This window comes from Pleurodeles waltl, chromosome 8 (assembly GCF_031143425.1).
Source record: "Pleurodeles waltl isolate 20211129_DDA chromosome 8, aPleWal1.hap1.20221129, whole genome shotgun sequence".
Lineage (NCBI taxonomy): Eukaryota > Metazoa > Chordata > Amphibia > Caudata > Salamandridae > Pleurodeles > Pleurodeles waltl.
Genome location: NC_090447.1, coordinates 1,326,759,120 through 1,326,784,837, shown reverse-complemented (window position 1 = coordinate 1,326,784,837; position 25,718 = coordinate 1,326,759,120). Strand labels below are relative to the sequence as shown.

The following is a 25,718-nucleotide window of genomic DNA, read 5'->3' as shown; positions in this document are numbered from 1 at the left end:
GAGCAGGGGAAGCCTTTGAGGCTCACCTCCTTGATTGCGCTGCTTCTGGCGTCCAGGTCCTGTTGTCGTTGACGACGTCTACTTTGTTTCTCTTCTTTGCAAGTAAGAACTGAGGTTCTCGTGTCAGGGGAGCCCCTAAAATCCTAGTTTTAGGGGGCATTAAGGGAGTGGGGGACAGTGGTCAATGGGCTACTGCTCCCTGCGGCTAGTCTGCCCTTGCAGTGACATCTTAATGTGGGACGATGTCACTTTCTACCCAGAACCCACTGCTCCTAAGGGTTGCCAAAATGGCAGAACTCTTCCTCAGCTGTACAGACCTCCTAGCCTGGGCTTTGTCCTCCACTCGGGGGGACTAGTAATTACATATCAAGAGCGGGAGAAGCCTTTGAGGCTCACCACCTTAATTACCTTTCACACTAGCCATCCTAGGAGGTAGGAGGTGTGACTTCCGGCCCTCCCAGGCCCTTTGTCTCCATCCTTGGGAAGTGTTAGCACAACCAGCAGGAGGGCAGACTCTTGTCTGTGGTGGCAGAGGCACGAGAGAGCCTGCCAAAACAGCAGAGAGCTTGGTAACTTGGTGGGCACCCGCTAAGGCAACGGTACTCAAAGTACGGCCCGCGGGCCGCCAGCGGCCCCACGGACCTAGCTTGGCGGCCCGCGAGACGCACACCAAACGCCATATCATAATGGCAGCAGTATGTAAACATAGAAGAGGGCCGCGGGAGCATGCTCCCGCGGCCCTCCTCTATGTTTACATACGGCGGCCATTGTTTATGCCGTTGCCCTGACGATCCTGGAAGCCAAAGCCCCATAAAAGTCAGCGCTTGCAGCTAACTTTTATGGGGCTTTGGTCGTCTGCTTCCTGTCACCGGCTCCACGTCTGCTGCCCGCCTGCCTGCCTGCTGTTCCACATTTGTGGCATCTTTACAGTGCTTTGAGTCAGGTAAGGCTCTTTGGTTATTTATTTATTTGTTTTTAATGTAGTGTGTGTTACTGGGGTAGGCGTGAGAGCAGATTGCGCTGTGTGTGCGCGCTGTGTGTGTGTGTTACTGGGGTAGGGGTGAGAGCAGATGGCGCTGTGTGTGTGCGCGCTGTGTGTGTTACTGGCGTAGGGGTGAGAGCAGATGGCGCTGTGTGTGTGCGCTGTGTGTGTGTGTTACTGGGGTGGGGTGAGAGCAGATGGCGCTGTGTGCAGATGGCGCAGTGTGTGTTACTGGGGTAGGGGTGAGAGCAGATGGCGCTGTGTGTGTTACTGGGGTAGGGGTGGGAGCAGATGGCGCTGTGTGCAGATGGCGCAGTGTGTGTTACTGGGGTACGGGTGAGAGCAGATGGCGCTGTGTGTGTTACTGGGGTAGGGGTGAGAGCAGATGGCGCTGTATGTGTGCGCTGTGTGTGTTACTGGGGTAAGGGTGAGAGCAGATGGCGCTGTGTGTGCGCGCTGTGTGTGTTACTGGGGTAGGGGTGAGAGCAGATGGCGCTGTGTGCAGATGGCGCAGTGTGTGTTACTGGGGTAGGGGTGAGAGCAGATGGCGCTGTATGCAGATGGCGCTGTGTGTGTTACTGGGGTAGGGGTGAGAGCAGATGGTGCTGTGTGTGTTACTGGGGTAGGGGTGAGAGCAGATGGCGCTGTATGTGTGCGCGCTGTGTGTGTTACTGGGGTAGGGGCATTGTTTTGAAAAAGGGGGTGGGGTGGTTGTTCCCCCTCTAAGCCCCGCCCCCCGCTGTCACTTCAGTGCAGCCCTCGGCCGCAAACCATACTGCAATTTTGGCCCCCGAGAAAAAGTTTGTGAGTACCCATGCGCTAAGGGTTCCACCAGGGCACACTTACAGGGGTGGTAAAGTCCTTGCCAATTAGCCTATGCAGTTTTAAAAGGCAGTCTTGTTAGCAGGCCTCAGCACTCTTACAGGTCAAAAGCAACAGCATCAAGCAGCAAAAAGTGGAGGGGGCATCTTCAAAGAGCCAAGTTTCTTACACTGGTACAAAAGATTGTGGGACCCAGTGTGCTTGGCATGTCAACAACTTCTGGTTTAGTCTTCTCACTCAGCCCAGCCACCAATGGAAGTGTGCTCTTCTCCATTATGATGAGGAGGACAGTGAAGGTCCTTGATATCCAGCTCTTTTCCATGGAGGTTAAAACGAATGTCTTAACAGACATGCTCAAGCCAGGGCGTTCCATTGCAGAGCCCAGACTCACTTTCAGTGAAGCCTTCATGGACGTCCTCCTGAGGGGCTTTGGCAAAACCCTGTTCCGGAGTCCCTTTAATCTGTCAGACCTCTTGCCATCGGCCTGACTCGGGGGTCCCACATTTGTTACGCATTACCCCAGACCTGAGAGCTTAGCGGTGCAGGCCTCAACAACAAAAGTGAATCCAAGCACCTTCATTACTACCCCTCCAGATGGGGAATCCAAGCGGTTTAAAACATTTGGTAGAAAGAGTTTTTCCTCCACAAGTTTGACATTGTGCTTTGTGATTATGGCTTGCCTGTTAGGAAGATACTCTTGTGCTTTGTGGGATTCTGTGGCACAAGTGCTACATGTGGTTCCAGAGGAAGTTAGGAGAAGCCATTCTGGGCAGCCGGATCGCTGCCAATTTCAGTGTTCACTGTAAGGCACACCAGACTTCATTGGTAAAGCGGATGGGCTCTTGCATGCCATGCTTGGCTATGGTCAGCAGGCCTTTTGGGAGATGTCCAGGAGAGCCTTATTGACATGCCCTTGCAATTGTTCTCTCCTGTTTGCCAATCATGCTGATACTGCGTTGGAGCGCTTTAAAGTCATCAGAGTCCTGGCTTGCTCCCGGGGGTTATTTGTCGGACCACATCAACCACCTTACTTTTCTCCCTGTCTGTGGAAACAGAAGAGTGTTCCAAAGCTCCCATCATCATTCATACCCACAAGACCAGCCAGCTTTCCCCCTCCCTCTGCTGCTGTCACACCAAAACCTCTTTCGTACGTACTCTCTGGTGCACCACCATCTGGTTTGGGGAACAATCTGGCACTTTTTACAAGGATGCGAGAAATTCACCTCAGACACATGGGTATTTTAACTTGTCAGACAGGGCAACGCCCTTCGTTTCTCTAAACCCCACCACCCATGCCACGTTCTTTGCATCAGCTTTCAGAGGACTGTTTGTCATAATTGTGCCAGAAAGTTCAGCCCCTTTTGGCCAGCAGGGCCTTTGAGAGGGTGCCAACATTGAAAGTGGTTGCTACTTTCTGGTACCAAAAAAGGATGGTGGTCTCCTCCCTATCCTAGATCTTGGACCACTTAAAGTCTTCCGGAGGAAAGAAAGGTTCAGAATGTTCACCCTTGCCCAGGTTCTGTCTCCCTGGTCCCTGGAGACTGGATGGTAGTGCTGAACCTGCAAGATGCTTACTTTCAGATTCCCGTCTTGCAAGCCCACAGGCATTACCTGCGGTTCACTGTGAACTTCGAGAAATTCCAATTTGCCATGTTCCCCTTTGGCCTCACCAGAGGGATACCTCAGGTGTTAACAAAAGTGATTGTGGTGGTTGCTGCCTACCTTCAGCGGTCACAGTCTTCTCCTGCCTCAGTGACTGGCTGCTGAAGGTGTGCTCGCCTCAGGCAGACTTCGCCCACCTCCAGTCTTTAGTGATCGTTCTACGCTTGTTAGCTTTCATTATCAAAATGTTGAAGTCACACCTAACTGCTTTCCAAATGCCTTTCTTTCATTGGAGCCATTCTGGACATGGTAAATTTTTGTGCCTATCCACCGGCACAGAGAATCGAGGACATTAGGGCTAGGATCCCGATATTTGAGCCTCGATCCTGGATCTCGGTGAGTGTGACTTTGAGGCTGCTGGGCATGATTGCCTTCTGTATCCTGCTGATGAAGCATGCCGGATCACAGATGTAGGCTTTGCAGTGGGACCTGAAATCTCAGTGGGCAAAGAAATGAGGGAATCTCTCTGATGGTGTTGAGATTTCAGAGGAGGCTGCCATAGACCTGCAGTGGTGGTTACTGGACCGCGACTGGATCAGTGACAGACCACTCTCTCTTCCCCTCCTGCAGTTGACCGTGGTAACCAATGCCTCATTTCTGGGATGGGATGGCCATCTGGGAGAGGTGGAGATCAGAGAGCCCAGGTCTCCAACAGAGACCTGACTCCACATCAACTTATTGGAGCTATTGACTTTGAGAGCCTTCCTCCCATTCATCAAAGGAGGCTGCTTCAGGTGTTCACGGACAACAGCATTCCTATGTGGTACTGCAACAAGCAGGGCACAGTGGGGTTGTGGACTTTATGCCAGGAGTCCCTATGCCTCTGGAGTTAGCTGGAACTTCAGGTTATCCACCTGGTTGTACAACACCTGCCAGGAACTCTGAATGCCATGACAGAGAAACTTAGCCACTGAACCTTTACGAACTATGAATGGCATTTACAGCCGGAGATGGTGCCAAGTCTTTTCAACGAATGGGGAGAACCTTGATGCAATCTATTTGCCACTGCCAGGAGCACACATTATCTGCACTTTACCTAATTGGAGTTTCCAAAGCGGCTCCTGTTTGGGAACACATTCCACTTGGGGTAGAATTCGGGACACTTTCCGCTCCTGCCCCAAGTCCTCAAAATTATCAGGACTAACCAAGCCAGAGTCATCCTAGTTGCTCTGGATTGGGCACTGAGAGTTTGGCATCGCAAACTCCTAAGCATGAGCATTCTTCCTCCAATCAGGCTGCCCTTCAGGAGGATCTCCTGTTGCAGCAGCAGGTCAGAGTCCAGCACCCGAACCTGCTCACACTCTGCCTTAATGATTGGAGGTTGAGTGGCATAGGTTGAGTGTTTTTGATGTTCCTTCCAAGGTTGTAGACATTATTCTGGCAGCCAGGGATTCCTTGATGAAATCTGTAGACGTCTGCTGTTGGAATCAATTTGTGGCATGGTGCTCAGACAAGCAATTGACACACTTCATGCCAAACCTGCTGATGTGTTATTGTTTGTGTTATTGTTAGCCCAGCAGGGCCATCCTCTGGGCACTGTTGAAGGATATTTATCAGTCCTATTGTAATTGTTGCATTTGCTGGATCAGCCCCCACTCTTCAAGTCACCTTTTGTGTCTGTATTCTTAAATAGTTTACAACACATCTTTATACATTCCTCCTTCAATATGCCCCAGTGGCACTTAAATTTAGTTTTAACATTTCTGATGTGTTCTTCCTTTGAGCCCATGTATAACTGTCCCCTCAGGCTTTTGACTCTCAAGATGGTTTTCTTGGTGGCTGTTATATCGTCCCAGAGAGGGAGTGAACTGTAGGCCCTCTCGGTTCATTCACCATACACTACCTTTTATTAGCACAGACTGTTCTAAGAACATGTGCCTCCTTCCTACCTAAGGTGGCGACTTCATTACACGTCGGCTGGACGATAACTCTGCCTTCGTTCTTTGCTCCCCCTCACCCCTCTGTGCAGTAGAGTCTTTCATTTAGATCGTAAAAATGCTCTTAGCTTTTATATTGATCGTACGAAAGATTACCGGCTTGATGCTCAGCTTTTCATTGGATTTGTCAGAGCAAGAAAGGGCAAGGCAGTGCAGAAGAAGACCATCTCTTAATAGATTGTTCTCAGTATCAAAATCTGCTGTGGATTGGCGAAGAAGTAGCTTCCAGAATGTTTTAGGGCTCATTCTACTAGATCCAAGGCAGCTCGGGATACCAGTCCTTGACAAACATCAGGCAGCTATGTGGACGTTGCACCATAAGTTCATAAAGCACTACTATTTGGACAGTCTGGTCTGTTGGGTTGGGCATCCTGTCCGCTCCGTCTTGCAGGACTTTCTGATTTGTTAGTTTGCAGCCCCTCTTCTCGAGAGCTTATCATTGTGGTACTCATTCTAAAGTAAGGAATCTGAGTTTAGAAGTCTCTTCCAGAAGTTACTTACCTTAGATAAAGTCATTTTATGGTAGAGACTCTAACTGCAGATTCCTTACCGACCAATCTGCCTCCCCTCTCTGTGAACAGTACTTTCTCCTAGAGAAGGTCTTCTTTAGTTTCAGCACACTGGTCACAGCTGTTCTGACGTGGCTCCATGTCTTGTGGGCGCGGACTATGTCATGCAAGAAACTGACATCGGCACACTTGGTTAGCACTTATATAGGCACTAAGCATGTAAACCTGGTGCGGATGACACAGACCATAAATGCTACCTACCAGATCACAGAGGTATTGCTCAAGATGTGCTGGTTGCCTGAGGGGTATTCTAAGGTAAGCATTCTGAAGTTAGATTGAGTCTCTACAAGGAAAGACATTACTGAAGATAAGTAACTTGTTCATTGCTCCCCAACTTTGACATATGCCTGCTTAGCCATTACCCTGCTACTGATTAACAGAAAGTTCCTTAACCTAACATAGGAACCCTTTGAAGATCCGGTACATGAAAATATGAGGGGGAAAAGACCAATTTAGCAAATACTTGTTTGTCAATAAATGTCACTTGTTTGTTAGAAGAACATATCAGGGGTCCAGAGTTTATACTTCAGCAATTCAACACCTATAAACTATACTGCTAATGACCGTAGATGGAACTTTGGGTCCTAATCACTGTAGATGAATCTACCAACTTCAGGGCAGTACTTGAAAATTACTTTGCAGTAGGACAGCTAAACCATTGTTTTTTTGCTGCTTGCTCTAGCTGTACATCCTTTTTTTATGTTCATACCTCTTCCTACAGTCATCTGACTGAAGCCTAGCACTTGTAGCTTGCCTAGCTTGTATCTGTTAGCATTGAGGTTCCTGCCTCTCCGAGATGCATGACTTGTTGGTTCTTTTTTTTGGGAATGGCTCAATGCACTTGTGACAAATGGACAGGAGGGGGTTTGCAGATTATCACTATGTATGATTTTATCCTGCCATATACCATCTTCCTGCATTGGTATTTATTTTCCCAGTCAATTCTCTGGTCACGTTTGGTGTGCCTGGATTCTCTTGTTCCCTAGAGCACATGTTCATTGGAAAAGGATCTACTGGTTTAGTAGGCTCTGCCCTTTTGGATAGTCCTCTCCACCTTAAGCAGTGGAACTTGCTTGTATAGACTGTCAAAACATCAACCACCGTCAGTTTGTTCTATTAATTAAATTGGATTAACTGAAACACAAACTAAAAGTGCCCTTCCTGGGCCACTTCTGGGCTTTATAAATCAACAATTGTGTAGGAATTAAACACTTGTGTACACAATACTGCCATTGTAGAATACGTTCTTCATCCTAGGATCTTCATTGTCTTCATGAATGTTAGAATAATTCCTGGTTGCATGTGGAGACCCCTGAACACTTCATAATATACATCTGTACATATATCAGTAGAAAGTGTGAGTTCTCAAACATGTCTATAAGTTGCGTCTCACTCTCTGAAAACCATAGGTGAGCTTTTCTGACCCATGTGTAAGACTAAAACATATTCTGTAAACTTTATAGCAGCACCTGTGACACAACCTGCTGTCTGCATGTCTGAGTAATAAGAAAGTTGTTTTAGGCCCACACCAACTGCATGTATTGGGATTACCCACTTCTAAGTCTGGGCAGCGGAACAAATTCCATTAAAAAAGGTGGAAAAAAGGACCCTGAACAATAGGAAAAGAATTAAGTAGTGAAGCATGCTTGAAAATCTGAGGGCGGCAAATAATGAAAAGGCTCATGGGGAATTTCTGCTGGGAAAGTGCAAGCAACTTAAAAGGAACCCCACAGAGGAAGATCAAGAGAGGAGGAGGTCAGAAAAAGGTGATAAATCAGAAGAACAACATTGAAATTGTCATCCACTCCAATGGTGGCCCCAACATGTTTGCTGTAAGTGCTTGGCATCAATGACAATACACTGTCACCATTCTACCAAGTCTTCAACATCAAGGTACTCATAGCACCCAATGTGGTTTCTCTAATCGAGTTCAAAGAATTCCAGATGCTGCCTCCCAATGATTGTCGATCCAGAACATACAGTTGATTCAGCAGCATTTTCTGATGGTGCTTCCAACATCACTCTCGATGTTGACATTTTGACCTGGCCTACCTAAAAAGAGATTGATACCCTTACCCATTAATGATCTCCATACCCCCAGGTCCTCTTCCCATTGACATCCCAACTGAATTTCCATGGCAGACTCCTCTACAATCATAGTCTGCCACAGCTTTCTAGAATGGTGTTGCAACTGACATCAGTGTCACAAATTAGAAACTTGTTATTGCCATCATTGCATTTTTCAGGTCATCATACACCTTCTTAAGTGTTTCATTTTCCTGTAAGAGACCTTATTTATCAACACCACAAGAAGTCTTAAAGATCTCTAACAAGAGTGTCTCCAGTGGACGATATATCAACTTTCCAAGATGTTCTGGCAAGAGGCGCGATGAAATAAAATGTCCCATTGGAAGCACAGCAGACAACAGTTGATGATTATGGAGACTCTCCATCGAAGAGCATTTCAAAGGCACACCCTTCCACTGGATCCAGGCTTTTTAGAGTCTACGAAGGAAAAATTCATAACCCTGGCCATCCTTGAAGAAGCTACACTATGGCTGTCTGAGTGCTTAAGAGGTATAAAATACTGCAGCGCAATCCAGATTTCCTGAATTCAGAGCCCAAACAGGGTTTTATTATTGTGTCATTAGGTAGAAGGAAACATTCACCCAATCCTGGAAGCTCTGCACTACCCAAGAGAGGAAGCAAGAGGGTTGGTACTGAAGAAACAAAGATGTGTAGAATAGCTGGTACAACCCTAAAGAATTCCAGTACCAAAAAGCTCCTTATACGTGATGGCAGGGAAAATGGGGACAGCCCAATCTCTTGTGCAGAAGGCCTCCTAAGGCAGCATTGGCAAGATTTGAAGAACTGTTGCAGAAAGGGTGACACACAACTAAAACTTCCAAATCTCCCTTTTTTAGACTCTTATCATACGGATGAAGAACATATTGATGAAGAGATGACCGGAATTAAAAATGAAGTAGAGAGAGTCAACATGGTTGGCTTAGAAGGGAGAATATATTTCTTCAAGGTACCGTGTAAACATAGGAACCATTGCTACTCCCTGGGAGGGTTCATTGCTTTGGCTGGCCCTACCAGCAGCCCCAACTATAGGGTGAGACACCCCTATCACAGGAAGAGCTTTTAGAATAAGACAGCTAAGTAACAGCCTCCCAACATTTTAGGACACTAGGCCCCCAAAACTGCCAGTGACACCTTATTAATCCCCCTTATCTCCTCCATTCCTTCCATTCATAATTCCAGTGGTGGGGCGGGATCTTTTCACCTGGGAGACTAGAAAACAATACAAAAGACAAGTGTGTGCCAACTATTATACTTGCTATACCTCAAAACAATACCACCACCAATTACAGCAAAGCCACCCTCAGGTTATAGTTAATCATCCTGAGAAAGGACATTTCCTTACTTTGAAGAAGCATGCAGTCCTACCAGTCCCATCCTCACAAAAGAGAAAGATACCTTTTCAGAATATTGTGTGATTCTAATAATAAGCCTAAAGAGGGAATTCAGATCAATATAACATTTATGAAAGGCCAATAAATGCATTAACAAAGAAAGGTTGCCTATGTAAGCTTTCCATCAAATATTCACCTACTTAATTCCTGGCGATTGGACGTGCATCATCAAGATGCCTACTTCCACATTTCAGTATCCAGAAGATGCATGAATTATGTGTGGTTTGTGATAGGAAAATCATCCCAGTATGCAGTGCTTCCTTTTTGTCTGAAATTAGCTCCTCAAATCTTTTCAAAAAGCATGTCAGTAGTGGCATCTTACCGTAGACATCAGGGAATATCACATTACGTGTACCTAGATAATTGGCAGATTAAGACATCCAGTGTACACAAAGAGGACCAGGACTCCCAGATAACAAAGTCTCTATTATTCCCCTTGGAATCTGTTAAATTCCCCTTTCATGTGTTCTTCAGGCATCAGAATGGATCCGGAAACTTTTCAGCAGTATCTCTGGTAAGCGGCACCTGTGGTTAAGCACTGATGCTGTTCCAGACTGTAAATGCATATGGGGTCTATATCGGCGCTACTCCTACATGCTGACCTTAGTTCTTTTATGTCTGTGCTATCAGATGCTTATTCGGAGCTACCTCAAATCTCTGTGAGAACCTTACCTCATCCAAAAAATTTCATTGTGCAAAGGGAAGTGACACCTTCCAAAATTATCAGTTTTAAACCCTGTGAACACTATCTTAAACAAATATCTGTGACAGGTTCACATCAGATTTGCCTGGGGTCAAGCCACAACTATTAGGCCTGCAGGGATTGTGCCTATATGAATACCAAGGGCTTACAAGACCGCAAAGCAAAACTCTCCCTCACCAAAAGCTGAAAAACTCCACAACAAGACCAGTCCAGATGAAAGTTTGGTATCGGTCCTACTGCAGAGTGAGAAGTCTCAGGGGTTTGTTATGGAATTCGGTTTTCATCTCAATCAAAGTTGTCAGCTAAGTTGTAGAGCAAGCACAGGAAATCTGGGGGGAGTCTCAGCAACTTCCATGGACTTACATTCTCCTGAGAAGTCACGGTGAGCGGCACTATCCCAGTCCCAATCTCCTGAATTCCAGGTACCGCAAAAACTGAGATAGTCCATCCCTTCATCTCAGGAATAACTCTCCACAGCGATTAAAATACAGATGTGGGTGGTTAGCTGTAAGGAGAAAGTGGGGAAAAAAAGGGAAAAATGGGAAGGATATACTCCTGACGTGATTCAGCTGATTCTAGGAAGTTGCTCGAAATGGGTTCCCCAGGCTATGTCTCAAGCGACACAGTGCTAAGTTCTGGTCTTGTGTCCTTTATAAACAAAAAGAGACAAAACACAGGGGTAGTGAGTATCAGTGCAATCATACATGCATTTCAACCATGGACATCCAACTAACTCAAATGAATCATCAACGGAACATGCTCACCCATGTCATGGAATGTCTCACATCCAATATAAACTCCCATTAAGCCATAGGAGATAGGTAAACACCACAAGACTCTTATTCATCCATAGGAGTAATTTCTCAACAAAGTTCCTGTTAGCAGCAGATGGTAAATGAGAGATAGAACATCAAAACACTTCCATGGAAAAAAGGACAACAAGGAAGAAAAATATAGCACTATCGCATATCCTTAAGAGCAGACAAAATATTTCAGAAAGGAACAACGAGCAGGGCTTTCAGGAAGGGTTTAGCTTGCAGTTGGAAGTCCAGGAAAGCAGATAGCTACCCTAAACAACAAAAGACTAAGGCACAATGCACTGACCGGGAGGGGGATAGAGAAAGGAGCAAAAAACAAAAATGTATTGTAGTCTTACACTTTCTAGCATATCAGAGGTGATCTGCTAGCGTCCATGTAGCAGGAAACAGAACTCCATCGGGCCGCCAGGAAATGATGAGAGAACTGCGACCAGTAAGTCTCACTCTGAGTGGCCATATGGACAGCCAGTAAGCCACAACCCCAGCACACAAGGTAAGGAGAAAGGTCAGATAATCAGTAGTTATGAATCAGCAAATGGGGGGAGGGTCAAGGGAATCAGACCATAGAACTAGCGCGGGAAGTGACAGGCACCATACATTTCGATCTCACTCTAGAAGTCAATGTCAGAGCCTATCCTGAAACTTGTTCCAGCTCAGCCCGCATTTCCAGGGCCACCTGCCACTCCAAAACAGATGGAAGAGTTCCACAAGGCCATGCTCTGACTCTTAGGATCCTTAACTCTCTCTGGCCTGCCTTTGGGCCCCACAGAGCCGAGAGGCTCTCCATCTGGAATGTTGCTGATGGATTAGCCCTCAGTGGCAGTTGGAACCTCTGAGCATATCACGGGGCAGAATCTGGATATAGTGGAGACTCTGCCTCTGAAGCCACAGTCCACACTGGTTCTCACCACTTAGACCCTGATGCTGACTCCATTTGAGCCGCAATACGCGGTACCTACTTTGTCTGACGTCGGGTCGGCACCCTTAACTGATACCGCGCCTGGCCAGTATTGTCACCAGTTCCTCCACTTGAAATGCTGCCTCCACAAGGGAGAATGCATAAACTACATTCCCTGTTAAGCAAGGATTCTGAGAATGATTACAACGTAGCTGATGCGATTAGACAGCCGTACCGCAAAGAAATTTGGTATGATGACTGACAAGAAGCTAGTGACTTTGATGCCGCACCTGAGTCAGGGCTCCTCTTGCCCCCCCCCCGGTCCTGCCACTAAAGAGAGCGCTTTTTACCGTTTGGTAATGCATAGGGTGCCCGAAGTCCTTGACTTCCTGCTCCCCACCTTAGACATCAAGACCAATGTCTTGACAGAAGTCTTCCAGCAGGAGCAAACTTCCACCAAGCACCTCTTACTTTTAAATGAAGCCCTTCCAGATACTTTGTTGGGACATGGGCAGACCTTGTTATGGCCCCCCAGTCAACCACCAGATCACAAGACGTAACCACCCCAGGTGACCCTGTGTTTTTATCTCAGCATCCCTTCCTTGAAAGCTTGGTGATGCAGATGTCTACAAGCAAGACAAACCCGATCACATTTCAGACTACTTCCTCCCAATAGGGAGTTGAAACTGGGGGAGACGTTTGGAAAGAAAGTATTCTCCTCCACCACCCGTTGGGATTTGGTTGCTCAAGTCTATATATATATAATATAGAGAGAGAGAGAGATATACGTACATATATCTCTATCTCACTCTCTCTCTCTCTCTCTCTATATATATATATATATATATATATATATATATATATTATTATATGTGTGTGTGTGTGTTTGATGGCATGTGTAGCTGAAGATACACATGCTTTGCATAACTCCGCCATCTAGTGTTGGGCTTGGAGTGTTACAAGTTGTTTTTCTTTGAAGAAGGCTTTCCAGTCATGAGATCGAGTGACTCCTCTCGCTGATAGTGCGCATGGGCATCGAGTCCTTTGTTAGATTGTTTTCTTTCTGCCGTTGGGTTTGGACGTGTTTCCTCTCGCTCTGGTAGATCTTGGTTCGGTACTATCTGAACTTCTCTCTCCTTTTCTATAAAAACGACGGTATCGTTTTCGATCGCGTTTCTAACTTACATTTGACCCAATTGTAATTGTCGGGTTCGATTAAGCTCCCTTTAAGGGCGCCCACGCCCTTCTTGGGCCTTCTTCGACTCGTGGTTGTTGAACGATATCAGGCTGATGGAACGGACTCCGTTTCGCTTCTGCCTTCGGTGTCACACCAAATTTCCATACACCGATCAGCACTTGGTGTGCAATCTCTGTCTTTCTCCAGATCACAGAGAAGAAAACTATGAAGCATTTTGATCCTTCCATTCGAAGAAAACTCTTAGGGATCGAAGAGCACATTGGTTGGTGATGGTGTCCAATGTTCGGAACAAACGCCCGACATCTTCAGAGAAGAACACGCTCAAGAAGAGATGACTCACCAGACTGTAGTTTACATGACAGACTCCGATTCGGATCGAGATTCTGATGGTGACAGACGTTCCATCCCAGCGACTCAGTATGTGAGTACATCATCCCCTTCCCACCCACAAAAAGCAACCAAAAAGACTTCAGCACCGGTCTTGGGTCCCCCACTGCTTGCCGGCCATGGACAATCCGAAAAACACAGTTGGATGACCAACTCTCAGGTTCAGCACTGAAACTGAAGACCAAAGTGCATTCAGCGCTGATCAAGGAGCATGCCATACCTGTTTTGGGATCGAGCCAAGAATCTGAGACTTTCACTTCGGCGCTATAAAAACTGCCATCGATTTCAGAGTCGACATTTTCGGCCCAACTAAAACATTCAGTTTCCAAACTTTCGGAGCTCAAACCTGTGGGTGGAAAATATGCTCCAACTACTGAGGAGTCTTCTGAAAAAAGGCCCAAACTGGAAGTAATGGACGCTAAACAGAACAAAATCCATATCCATAAGAACACATGAAGAATTATTGCATCGTCTCCTCCTGCAACAAAGAGAAAATTAACTTTCCAAGAGACTGTAAAAGATGGGCATCCACCTGCTAAAATATTTAAGCAAAAGGAGAAACCAAGTGCACTACAACAGCCTTCACCACCACATTCTCCATTACTTCCTGCTTCTCCATCACTAGACACTCCACCACCTTCACCTACACAGTCCCCTATCTCAACACATGGGGATGATTTATATGATACTCATCAGTATATAGATCCATGGGACTTATATGATTCAGATCCCATACCTTCTAATGATCCTGATGTATACTATGCTAGGCCATCTCCACCTGAAGATATAACTGCATACAATCAGGTGATAGCTACGGCAGCTGCATATCACAACGTGCAGTTGCATACAGATCCCACTGAGGATGACTTCTTTTTCACTACATTAACACCTACTCACATAGTGTATCAATGTCTACCTATGCACCCAGGCATGCTTAAACATGCAGAGGGCATTTTCAAAGAACCATTGAAGTCTAGAATCATCACACCAAGGGTAGACAAAAAAGTATAAACCTGCACTTTCAGACTCACTTTTTATTACCAATTACCACCTGACTCAGTAGTCAGTGCAGCAAGGAAAAGGGCAAATAGCTAACCCACAGGGGATGCTCCTCCCTCAGACAAGGAGAGTCGTAAATTTGATACAGCTGGGAAAAGGGTAGCAACTCAAGTTGCTAATCACTGGAGGATTGCACATTCTCAATCACTGTTAGCAAGATATGACAGAGCTCACTGGGGTGAGATTGAGGAGTTCTTACAATACCTTTCACCAGAACACCAGGAAAAGGCACAGCAGACAGTAATAGAGGGGCAGGCTATCTCTAATAATCAAATTAGATCCGCAATAGATGCAGCAGACACAGCAGCAATGGTTATCAATACCAGTGTGATTATTATAAGGCACGCATGGTTAAGAACTTCAAGGTTCAAATCAGAAATGCAACAGGCAGTGTTAAATATGCATTTTGATAAGCAACACTTATTTGGCCCAGAGGTAGATACCACCATAGAAAAGTTGAAAAAAAGACTCTTAATACAGCTAAAACTATGGGTGCCCTTTACACTACCCCTACTCGGGGAACTTTTTGTAGGCCCCAGTTCAGAGGTGGCTTTAAACCATCAACCTCAGAGTCGTCCACATCCCAACAGAAACAAGGGCCACATTTTAACAGCAGAGCCTCTTTCAGAGGCAATAACTTTAGAGATAGAGGTAAATCACCCACCCCAAGAGTTTCCTCCACCTCAACCAAACAGAGACTTTTTACACATCCCCACAGAGCACACATCTCCTGTGGGAGGAAGACTGGAAAATTTCTACCAAGAATGGCACAACATTACAACAGCTCAATGGGTGCTATCAATTATCCAACATGGTTATTGCCTAGAACTCATCTCTGCTCCACCAAACATTCCCCCTCGCTCGCACAGACTTTCTCCGGAACATCTAAATTTATTAATTAAAACTAAAACAAGAGGTACAATCACTTTTGCTCAAAGGTGCCATACAGATGGTACCTATAGCCCAACAAGGGTCAGGAGTATATTCCCTATACTTCCTCATACCAAAGAAGGATGGTACCCTTAGACCAATCTTGGATCTCAGACCCCTCAATCAGTACATTCTGTCAGAGCATTTCCACATAGTCACTCTACAGGACAACATTCCCCTGCTACAGAAACAAAACTACATGACAGCATTAGATTTAAAAGATGCTTACTTTCACATTCCTATACATCCAGCACATCGCAAATTTCTAAGATTTGTGACAGCAGGCAAGCACTACCAGTTCAAAATACTATCCTTTGGAGTAACAACAGCACCAAGAGTATTCACCAAGTGCCTTGCAGTGGTCGCAGCATACATCAGAAGGCAACATATACATGTCTTTCCCTAGCTGGATGACTGGCTCATAAAAGCAAGCACCATTCAAACCTTTCAACAGCACACACAGGACTCAGTGGACATCCTACACAACCTAGGATTCACAATCAATACCAAAAATCTCATCTGCAACCAGCACAAATACAACTGTATCTAGGAGCAATTCTGAACACTCAGTCAGCATTAGCATACCCAAACCCACGGAAAATTCAAGCTTTCCACAACCTCATATCTCAACTACAATACAATCACACTTACACAGTGAGGTTCACCATGAAACTCTAGGGCATGATGGTATCATTCAAAGCAGTAGTACCTAGTGCACATCTAAACATGAGACTGCTACAACAGTGTCTCTCGCAACAATGGTCTCAAGTACAGGGTCAACTTCCCAATCTAGTGTTGTTGGACCGCCAAACTTTCCACTCTCTGCAATGGTGGAATCACACCAACTTATTAAAAGGGTGACCATTTCAGAACCCTGTGCCACAGACCATAATCACAATCGATGATTCAGTGGTAGGTTGGTTAGCCAATCTCAACAACCTTACCATACAAGGGGAATGGGACTCCATTCAACAAACTAATCACACAAACCATTTGGAATTGATAGCAGTGTTCTTAGCACTCAAAGCTTCCCAACCACAGATCACACACAAAACAGTGTTAATAAGGACAGACAACATGACCACAATGTATTATCTGCAAAAACTGGGGGGTGGGGAGACACACTCATCTCAATTGTCCCTTCTAGCACAAACAATTTGGAAATGGGCAATTCACAATCACATTCAACTTCTAGCAGAGTACATCCCAGGGATACGCAACCAACTAGCGGACCTCTTAAGCAGGACGCAGCAACAAATACACAAATGGGAAATTCACCCACAGGTGATTCAACAATACTTCCAAAAATGGGTAACCCCAAACTGACCTCTTTGCCACAAGCGAAAACGCAAAATGCCCAAACTTTGCATCCAGGTACCCACACCCTCAATCCAAGGGCAATGCTCTGTGGATCAATTGGTCAGGGATATTTGCTGCTTCTTGCTTGCCATTGGGATAAGATCTTTTAGTGTGGGGGGAGAGCTGAAAGACTGTTACTCCCTTTAGATGGGGTGGAGGCATAACCATGCCCATACTGGTTGTTAGCCACCACCCCACTACTTTTTTTTTTTTGTAATTGCCCCATCTGCCCACAACTTTGTCCCCATTTATTTGGGGTTGTGGTATGACCGTTTTTGAAAACAAAATCTTCCCTGGTCTCTGCTGGGCTTTCTGCCCTCTTGGGGCAGATGGGCCTTACAAAAATAGGCTGATCTGCCCCCAAGGGGGGCCGAAATGGTCTAAAATAAATTTTCTCCCAGGGGAGTGACCTTTGCTTAAGGGGTCGCTCTCATCTAGTGTCTACTGGGCATTTCTGCAGCCTGATCGCTTCACGATCGGGCTGCAGAAATGCTCAGACAGACATGAAAGGAAAGGAAAGGCCTTTGTACTACTATCTGAAGAAACAAGGGGGGACACATTAATCTCAACTGTCCCTTCTAGCCCAAACCACTTGGAAATGGGTGGTTTACAATCATATTTTCTTACTAGCAGAAAACATCCCGGGAATACACAATCCGCTAGCAGACCTGCTAAGCAGGACACACCAACAGATACACAAATGGGAGATTCACACTCAGGTACTTCAACAGTACTTTCAATGGTGGGGGACAACAAAAAGAGACCTCTTCGCAACAAACGAAAATGCAAAATGCCAAAACTTCGCATCCAGGCATCCACACCCTCTCTCCAAGGGCAAAAACTCTATGGATCAACTGGTCAGGGATATTTGCTTACGCTCTTTCCCCTCTCTCCCACTAATCTCATTTCTGGTCAACAAACTGTGTCAAACTTCTCTCACCATGATACTCATAGCCTCCACGTGGGCACGACAACATTGGTACACAACACTCCTAGATCTGTCTGTAGTACCTCACTGCAAACTTCCAAACAGACCCGATTTGTTAACATAAAACAAAGGTCAAATCAGACATCCCAATCCCAGTGCTCTCAACTTAGCGATTTTTCTCCTGAAGTTATAGAATTTGGATATTTGCAACTTCTATTAGAATGTATGGAAGTTCTAAAAAAAATAAAAAATAAAAACACGCAAACCTACAACTAGACAATGTTATGCTGACAAGTGGAAACGTTTTGTTTATTACTGCCAATCTAAAAATATTGACACACTTATACAAGATATCATATCCTTCCTACTTCATTTGCAAAAGGCAAATTTAGCTTTCTCATCTATTAAAATTCATCTTACTGCTATATCTGCATACTTACAAACTATACAACGTACCTCTCTCTTTAGAGTTCCAGTTGTTAAAGCCTTCACGGAAGGACTAAAACTTATTATTCCACCAAGAACCCCACCAGTTCCTGCATGGAATCTAAATATTGTACTCACTAGACTAATGGGGCCACCATTTGAACCCATGCATTTGTGTGAGATTCAATTACTAACTTGGAAAGTTGCTTTCTTAGTAGCATTACTTCATTAAGAAGAGTTAGTGAAATACAGGCATTCACTCTGAGTAACCTTTCTTCCAAGAACACAAGCATAAGTTGTACTTAAAACTAATCCACAATTCTTGCCAAAGGTAGTATCGCCTTTTCACATTAATAAAACAGTGGAATTGCCTGTCTTCTTCCCACAGACAGATTCAACTGCTGAAAGAGCCCTTCACACTCTTGACCTTAAAAGAGCTCTAATTTATTATGTGGATAGAAAAAAAGAGTTTAGAAAAACTAAACAGCTCTTCGTTGCTTTTCAACAACCACATAAAGGTAATCCTATCTCTAAACAAGGATTAGCTAGATGGATTGTTAAATGTTTTGAAACCTGTTACATTAAGTCAAAACCACAAATTTTGATAACACCTAAAGCTCATTCCACTAGGAAAAAAGGTGTTTCTATGACATTTTTAGGAAACATACCAATGGCAGACATATGCAAAGCTTCCACATGGTCTACTCCACATACATTTACAAAGCATTACTGTGTGGATGTATTTTCAAAGCAACAGGCCAATATTGGTCAGGCTGTACTAAAAACATTATTTCAAACAACTTCAATTCCTACAGTCTAGTCACCGCTTCTTTTGGGGAAAGCACCTGCTTTTTAGTCTATGTATAGCATATGTATCTGCAACTACACATGCCATCGGACAAAAAATTCACTTACCCAGTGTACATCTGTTCGTGGCATATAGTGCTGCAGATTCACATGCTAATGCTAATTTTTTTCAGTGAATTTCTAAGTTTTTTTTTATTCTGTTTCTTAACTAGAACGTCCTTGTAACCTTTGTTTTTCAGTGAATTTCTATGTTTTTTTTAATGTAATTTTTATTACTATACGTTAATCCAACCACCGCTGCACACGGTCTTTGGTCAACCCATTTAACAACCCAGCTGCATGCAGCTTTTGCCATGTGCAGCACGAGTTTGGCACAGATTCTGGCCTGTGGCCAGGCCTGAGCAGGCCAACCCCTATAACCACCCAACCCGATGCTGCGCACAGCCTGCAGCCATCCTCTGATAAACACCCAAACCAGCGCTGCGCAAGGCCTCTGTCCATGCCTGGCTGGGGTTGGCTGCAGGGCCTGCAGCCAACCACTTAACCACCCAATCCTGCACTGTGCACAGCCAGTCCGTCTCTCTTCATGTGAGAGGGTGTCTCTTGGTGTAAGAGTATCTGGGTGTGAAATGGGTGCATGAGGGTCTGAGTGGTTTGTGAGTGGGTGCATAAGGGTCTGAGTGAGTTTGTGAGTGGGTGCATGAGTACCTGAGAGGGTGTGTGAGTGGTTGTGTGTCTGAGTGGGTGTGTCAGTGTCTGAGTGGGTCTGTGAGTGGGTGTATCAGTGTCTGAGTGGGTCTGTGAGTGGGTACATGAAGGTCTAAGTGGGTAGGTTAGTGTCTGATTCGGTCTGTTAGTGGGTGCGTGAGGGTCTGAGTGGGTCTGTTTGTGGGTGCGTGAGGCTCTGAGTGGGTTTGTCAGTGTCTGAGTGGGCCTGTGAATGGGTGCATGAAGGTCCGAGTGGCTGGGTCTGAAAGTGGGTGTGTGAGTCTGAGTGGGTGCATGAGTCTCTGAGTGCATGTATGAATGAGTCCATGAATTTTTTTTTAAAACATTTTATTTTGCTTATTTGTGATTAATCTCGATTAAAAGCAAATATCATTTTAAACCTATAGTTTGACCCTCAAACACCCCTATATCACCCTCTTGTGGTCACGTTACCTCCACCCTGACCCCTTAGGCTACTTTTCATTTTGTTTTTCAGCCCCAGGGACCATGTGCTGAGACCTTAAAATGGCGACCGCAACTTTCTGTTCAGGTTGTGGCCAGCCAATTACATCGCTTCTATTCTCACACGCATTCCCAAAAATTCTTGAATATTAGCAAATAATTTTCGAGCTCAAATATACAAATTTGGATTTTCTTTAATTTCTGGTAAACTACTGAATGGATTTACAACAAATAACCAAAAGTGTCATCTGCATACAGACAGCTGGCTTCTTGCCAAATCTGATGTAATTCCTTCCAGCTGTTCATGCTTCAGTCATGTCTAAAGGTCTTATGGGAATTAACAGGGGAAATGCAAGTTTTTTAACCCCCTCCCCCCTTTTTCTCTGCCCCTGCTTGACAGATCACCCCAAAACTTCCCGTATGCAACAAGAATCACCCGGGCACCTTTTTGGGGGAAATTTCGTGAAGATACGTCAAAGATATATGCTAAGTCAAAAAAGGCTTTTTTTATGGAAACATGGTCCTAACTAGAACTACCTGATGGCGACCGAAACTGGGAGATATATATATATATATATATATATATATATATATATATATATATATATATATATATATATATATATATCTTCCCTTATCCTTTGGGACATGGGGAAGCTAGATCTTGCTGACTGTCCCTGAGGCCCTCTTTGGCTAGACGTTACATGATAGACAGTACACATCCAAATATGGTATCCGCGCAGGTCACGATAGCACCGACTGCCTAGGTAGCACAGTTGGTGTCAATGTTGTCCTGTATAGACAGGTGTGCATGTGATCTATTGGATTCTCTGGTGACATATAGGCCTCCTCATTGATTTTTCTTTTGATGAGTCCTGCTCTTTGAAAGGAAGGCAGATTCTGGATGCTTAAAGGCAGCAGTGATGCAGAGCGCTCCTTTAGAGGCTATTCCACAGGTCTACTGTGTAGCAGAGAGCCTTCATCAACTAGTGATGAAGCAGGCACCCCAGTTCTTTTAAAGCTATGGATGTGAGTCTCGCAGACGGTGCGTGGGCCAGCAGGACCATCAGCCTTCCAGTTCCTCTCCTCCTGCCACAGTGGTCTACAAACCACACTGGTTTGCCCTAAGTGGTACATGCCCAACTTGTAGTCAACATTGCCTTTCTTGTGGCAATGCATCACATCCAACATATGGGTTTTAGAGGTTGTTCAGGATTAGCTATACTAGGCCTTATCTATCTGACTACCCTCCATCTATTATAGATCGAATTTCAGAAGAGCACCTGTCCATCCTGTTACAAGAGATGCATATGTTTCTCTCCAAGATTAGCATCAAGGTTGTGACTACCTGGGAAAGACTAGAAGGGTTTGAACTCAATATTTAATTGTCCCAAAGACAATCAGTGGTGTCAGACCTATTCTTGACCTTTGACCTCTGAATACATTCCTGCTGATGGTCCAGATCCTTTTGTTTCTGGACCTGTGCGACTGGATGGTATCCTTATACCATATTTTCATTTACCTGTCCCCACACAGTATCTGCAGTTCAAGATATAGACAAGGAGCATATCTCCTCTTCCAGCTCACCAGTGCCCCTCAGGTACTCACAAATGGGTTGGCGGTGGTTACTGAAATCTTCAGAGGTCAGGGACACCTGTGTTCCCATACCTAGATGACTGTCTTTTGAAGACGGGTTACCGTTGATACTAATAAACAGAGAATATTCCCACCTGTTTGCAAATTTCCAAAAATGTAGTCTGTGCATTGTTTTTGGAGGGAAGCTGTCATTATCCTAATGCAGGCCTAACCATCACAGCCTAGAGAGGCCAAATTATTTCTTCACCTCAATAATAAGTAAATACGACATAAGACAACATTGCAGCATGAAGATTAACATGTTGCAGTTAGAAAAACTAGCTCAAACTCCTGCATGGGAGAGAAAAACAAAGGAAAAACAACCTGTTAGCTTAACGTAACACTTTACACTGCTTCTTAAAGGAGCTGACAAATTGTGCCTTGGACTGGCATTTGCCTCTCAGGTTCAGTTCTTTTTTCTGGCTCAGACTAGGATCATCTCATCAATTCTGGGGTTTTGTCACTCTGCATCTGATAGAGACTTATAGTCGCAGATCCCTTACCTTAGAATTTCCCCCAGTTGTCAGTCTGGACCCGGAGATTTTTCTCAAGCAGAACCCCTGCGCACTGTTAAGTGGCGTTGGTTGACTCTGTATCCGTTGTTGGTGTTTTGCACACCGTATACGACTTCGCAGGTCATATCTAGATGCCACTCCATTGCGCTGATGTCAGTTCTTTTCTTTACATGCAGATCCGAAGATCATCTACCCCACAGTCACCTTTTGACTAGCTTTTTTTACCTTTGTTGAAGATCTTTTGACATTGTAGTGCGTCGAGATGTTGTCAAGGAAGATCGGATTTAAGCCATGGGACTGCTGTCATCAGATCCAAACCCAGCAGAGGGGCTCCTGTTAATAGGACAATTGCCCGCCCCGTAGGCCTGTGCCTAACAAACCACTCTTCTTGACTTAACACCCCACCCTGAAAGCTTGGTTGTCCAGGCCTCTACATCCCCAGTGCACAGTCCCTTCCGCACCCTCGGATAGGGAATCGAAAAGACTGGATCAGCTTTGGAAGAGAATGTTCTCTTCTTCCAACCTGGCATTGCGGTCCGTGAACACTGCATGCCTTTTGGCCCGTTACACCCATACTTTATTGGACACAGCTACGCAGATGCTACCACCGGTCCCAGAGGAGGCCCGGACCATTCTCTCTCAAGCTGTTGCTGATGGGAGAGATGCAGCTAAGTTCACAATACGATGTGGACTGGAAATGACAGAATCACTAGGTGGATTGGTTAAATCGACAGTGGCTTTGAGGTGCCATGGTTAGTTGAGGGTGTCTGGCTTTTCGGGGGATGTCCAAGCTGCACTTATGAGCATGACCTTCGATGGCATCTGTCTCTTCTGAGACAAAGCAGACTCGGCGCTCAACCGCTTTAAGTAGTCCCTGGCTACTGCTCAGTCCTTGGGCCTTGCAGCTGCCCCTTGGCCCTTCAGTCTGCTTTTTGCCCTTTTTGTGGCTATGGAAGGGGCGCCCAAACACATCCCTTTCCTTCCAGCCACCGTGCTGTGCATGCTGCCCAGCCTCTGTGTGGCCAGGTACGTGGGATCTAAAGTCCTTGTGGATCAGGGGGCCAGCGTTCAGCCCAGTCTACCTCCCGTCCCTCTACAGCGGCCCCACCAGGGACCAGTTGGAGGGAGAATTCACCATCACCTGCCCGCTAGCAATCCATCATGTCATACAGGTGGGATTTGGAAATAGTCCGAAGGGGCTACCCCCACTCCTTTGAGACTATCCCTCCATCCATGCCATCATCCTACGATCAGATGATGGAGGATCACCTGCCTCTTCTCCACAAGAAGGTTATGGCTCTCTTGGCGAAGGAACCCATAGAGAGGGTCCCTGGGCCAGTAGTAGGTCGTGGTTGTTATTCCCACTACTTTCTAGTGCCCAAAAAGGACATGGGCCTATGCCTTATCCTAGACCTCCAGTCCCTCGATCTCTTCCTCAAAAAGGAGAAGTTCAAAATGTTTACTCTGGCTCAATTCCTATCTGCCCTCGACCCAGGAGACTGGATGCCCACAGATGTTACTTGTGGTTCAGTGTGGGCTATGACCATTTTCAGTTTACTGTGCTCCCCTTTGGCCTTACCTGCGCCCCTCAGGTGTTCACCAAAGTGATGTTGGTGGTGCAGTTAATCTGTGCAGGTTGAGGTTTTCTTCCCCTACCTCGACGACTGGCGGTTGATGGTGGCTCGGCCCAGGCTGTCACCTCCCAACTCCAGACTACGGCAGATCTCCTGCATTCACTGGGGTTCACTATACATGTGTTGAAGTCGCACCTGATTCACTCCCTCGGACGCTTCCGTTCATCGGAGCAGTTCTGGACACAGTGCAGTTTCGGGCCTATCCTTCTGAGCGGCGAGTTCAAGACATAAAGGCAAAACCAAATCGAATTATGTTGAAGCATGCTCCACAAAGACACTCCTCCTAATGTCAATTATGAGGATTGCCATCACTACACTCATCTTCACTGAGGTTGACATCAACTGTGGTTTCTGATCTTCTAGACCGCTGTTTATTAACCATCACTGTCAACTTCTCCACACCCATCAAATTCTCATAAGATGATATTCCTTGTGGTGGTTCCACTTTAGGTACCACTACTCTCCTTAAAAGATCTAACTCAATATCTCTGTTCCTGGCTCAGACACAAAAACGTCATACATGCCTATGTTAGATTTCTCACCTTCATGGTCATCATATGCAGATTAATATACAGTGTTCCAGAATGTGTTGCTGACTGGTGCAACGAAGGTGAACATTCAGGTCAAAGTCTCTCAAACATTAGTATCTGTAATTATGAGAGGTTACACCTTTGATTTGCTTCACAGCCTTTATTGTGTTATTACCCGGATTGGCAGCACTGTTGAAAAGTCTCTCACATCATCCATGACTAGAATGGCAACTCTGAGGCTTCTTTAGAAATATTTACCTTGACATCCTGATTCTGTGTACCTGGTTTAAGTGCCAAAACTGGACTCTGTCATAGTTTTGGCTGTTAGGGGAAAAAAAACATGTTGGATCCAAGAACATGTGTTCCTACCATCAGAGAGAGCAAGCATGTAGGCACAGCAGGGCAGAAAGTTTGTGTAATTGTGGATACAACATTTAAGACAGTCTGTGCATGTCACTTTGGGGTGCAATGATACAGCTTCGTTAAAAACCCTTCATAATTTTGCAGAAGGTCTTCCCAAGTAACAAGGTAAAGCAAGAAGGGTTACTGGTGTCCAACCGGGGTCAAAATGCTTTGTTGACTCAGCACATTTATCTAGGAGTTGTGCCATGGCACTGCAGTAAGATGCACATCATGGCTGCCTTTAACAAAATTGAAGCCAGAAGCGCAACTCAGAATCATAAACTTGCCCATTACAGGATCAATGGTGTTTTAGCCCCACATTGATGTTGAGATGCAGCCCTCATGAATGAAACTGAGACCTTCAGCACTGTAGGTCCATGTGGCTCACTACTATGTGTGCTGCGCTGCGCTGTTTCTCTCGCCCTCATGTGCTAATATCCCCTCCTCTGCTCATGTAGCTTTATTTTTTAACATATCACGCCTGTGATGTGGAATCTGGCACCAGACTCCCTTTTTAAATATACTTAATATTAGCCTAGTTTCAGTTATTCCTCTTTATCCAAATTTTAAAGAACTGTTTTCTTGTTAGTCTGTCAGTAGAACATGAGACATGAGTCTGGCTAGGATGCCCTAGAATATCTATATGCAGATGATACCGGGTGGTCCGACGTGAGATAGAACAGTGATATATGCACAGAGGTAACGCCTTTAGAAAATAAATGTTCCATCTGGGATTTTGCATCTCATTTTTGTCCTGCTTCTTATCCAGAATCAGTTAGATTACATCGGGGTCTGTTTATTATATAAACACTGGAAATTGACCTTTGAAGGTAGAGACGTCTTCATCCCCATGCTGTCCAGATAGATT

General features: G+C 45.3%; 1 protein-coding gene across 1 annotated transcript in view; it reads left to right on the top strand.

Moving 5' to 3' along the window:
* Positions 1–25,718, top strand: part of ATM (ATM serine/threonine kinase) — a 1,319,133-nt gene that overhangs the window by 933,601 nt on the left and 359,814 nt on the right. The window lies entirely within an intron of this gene.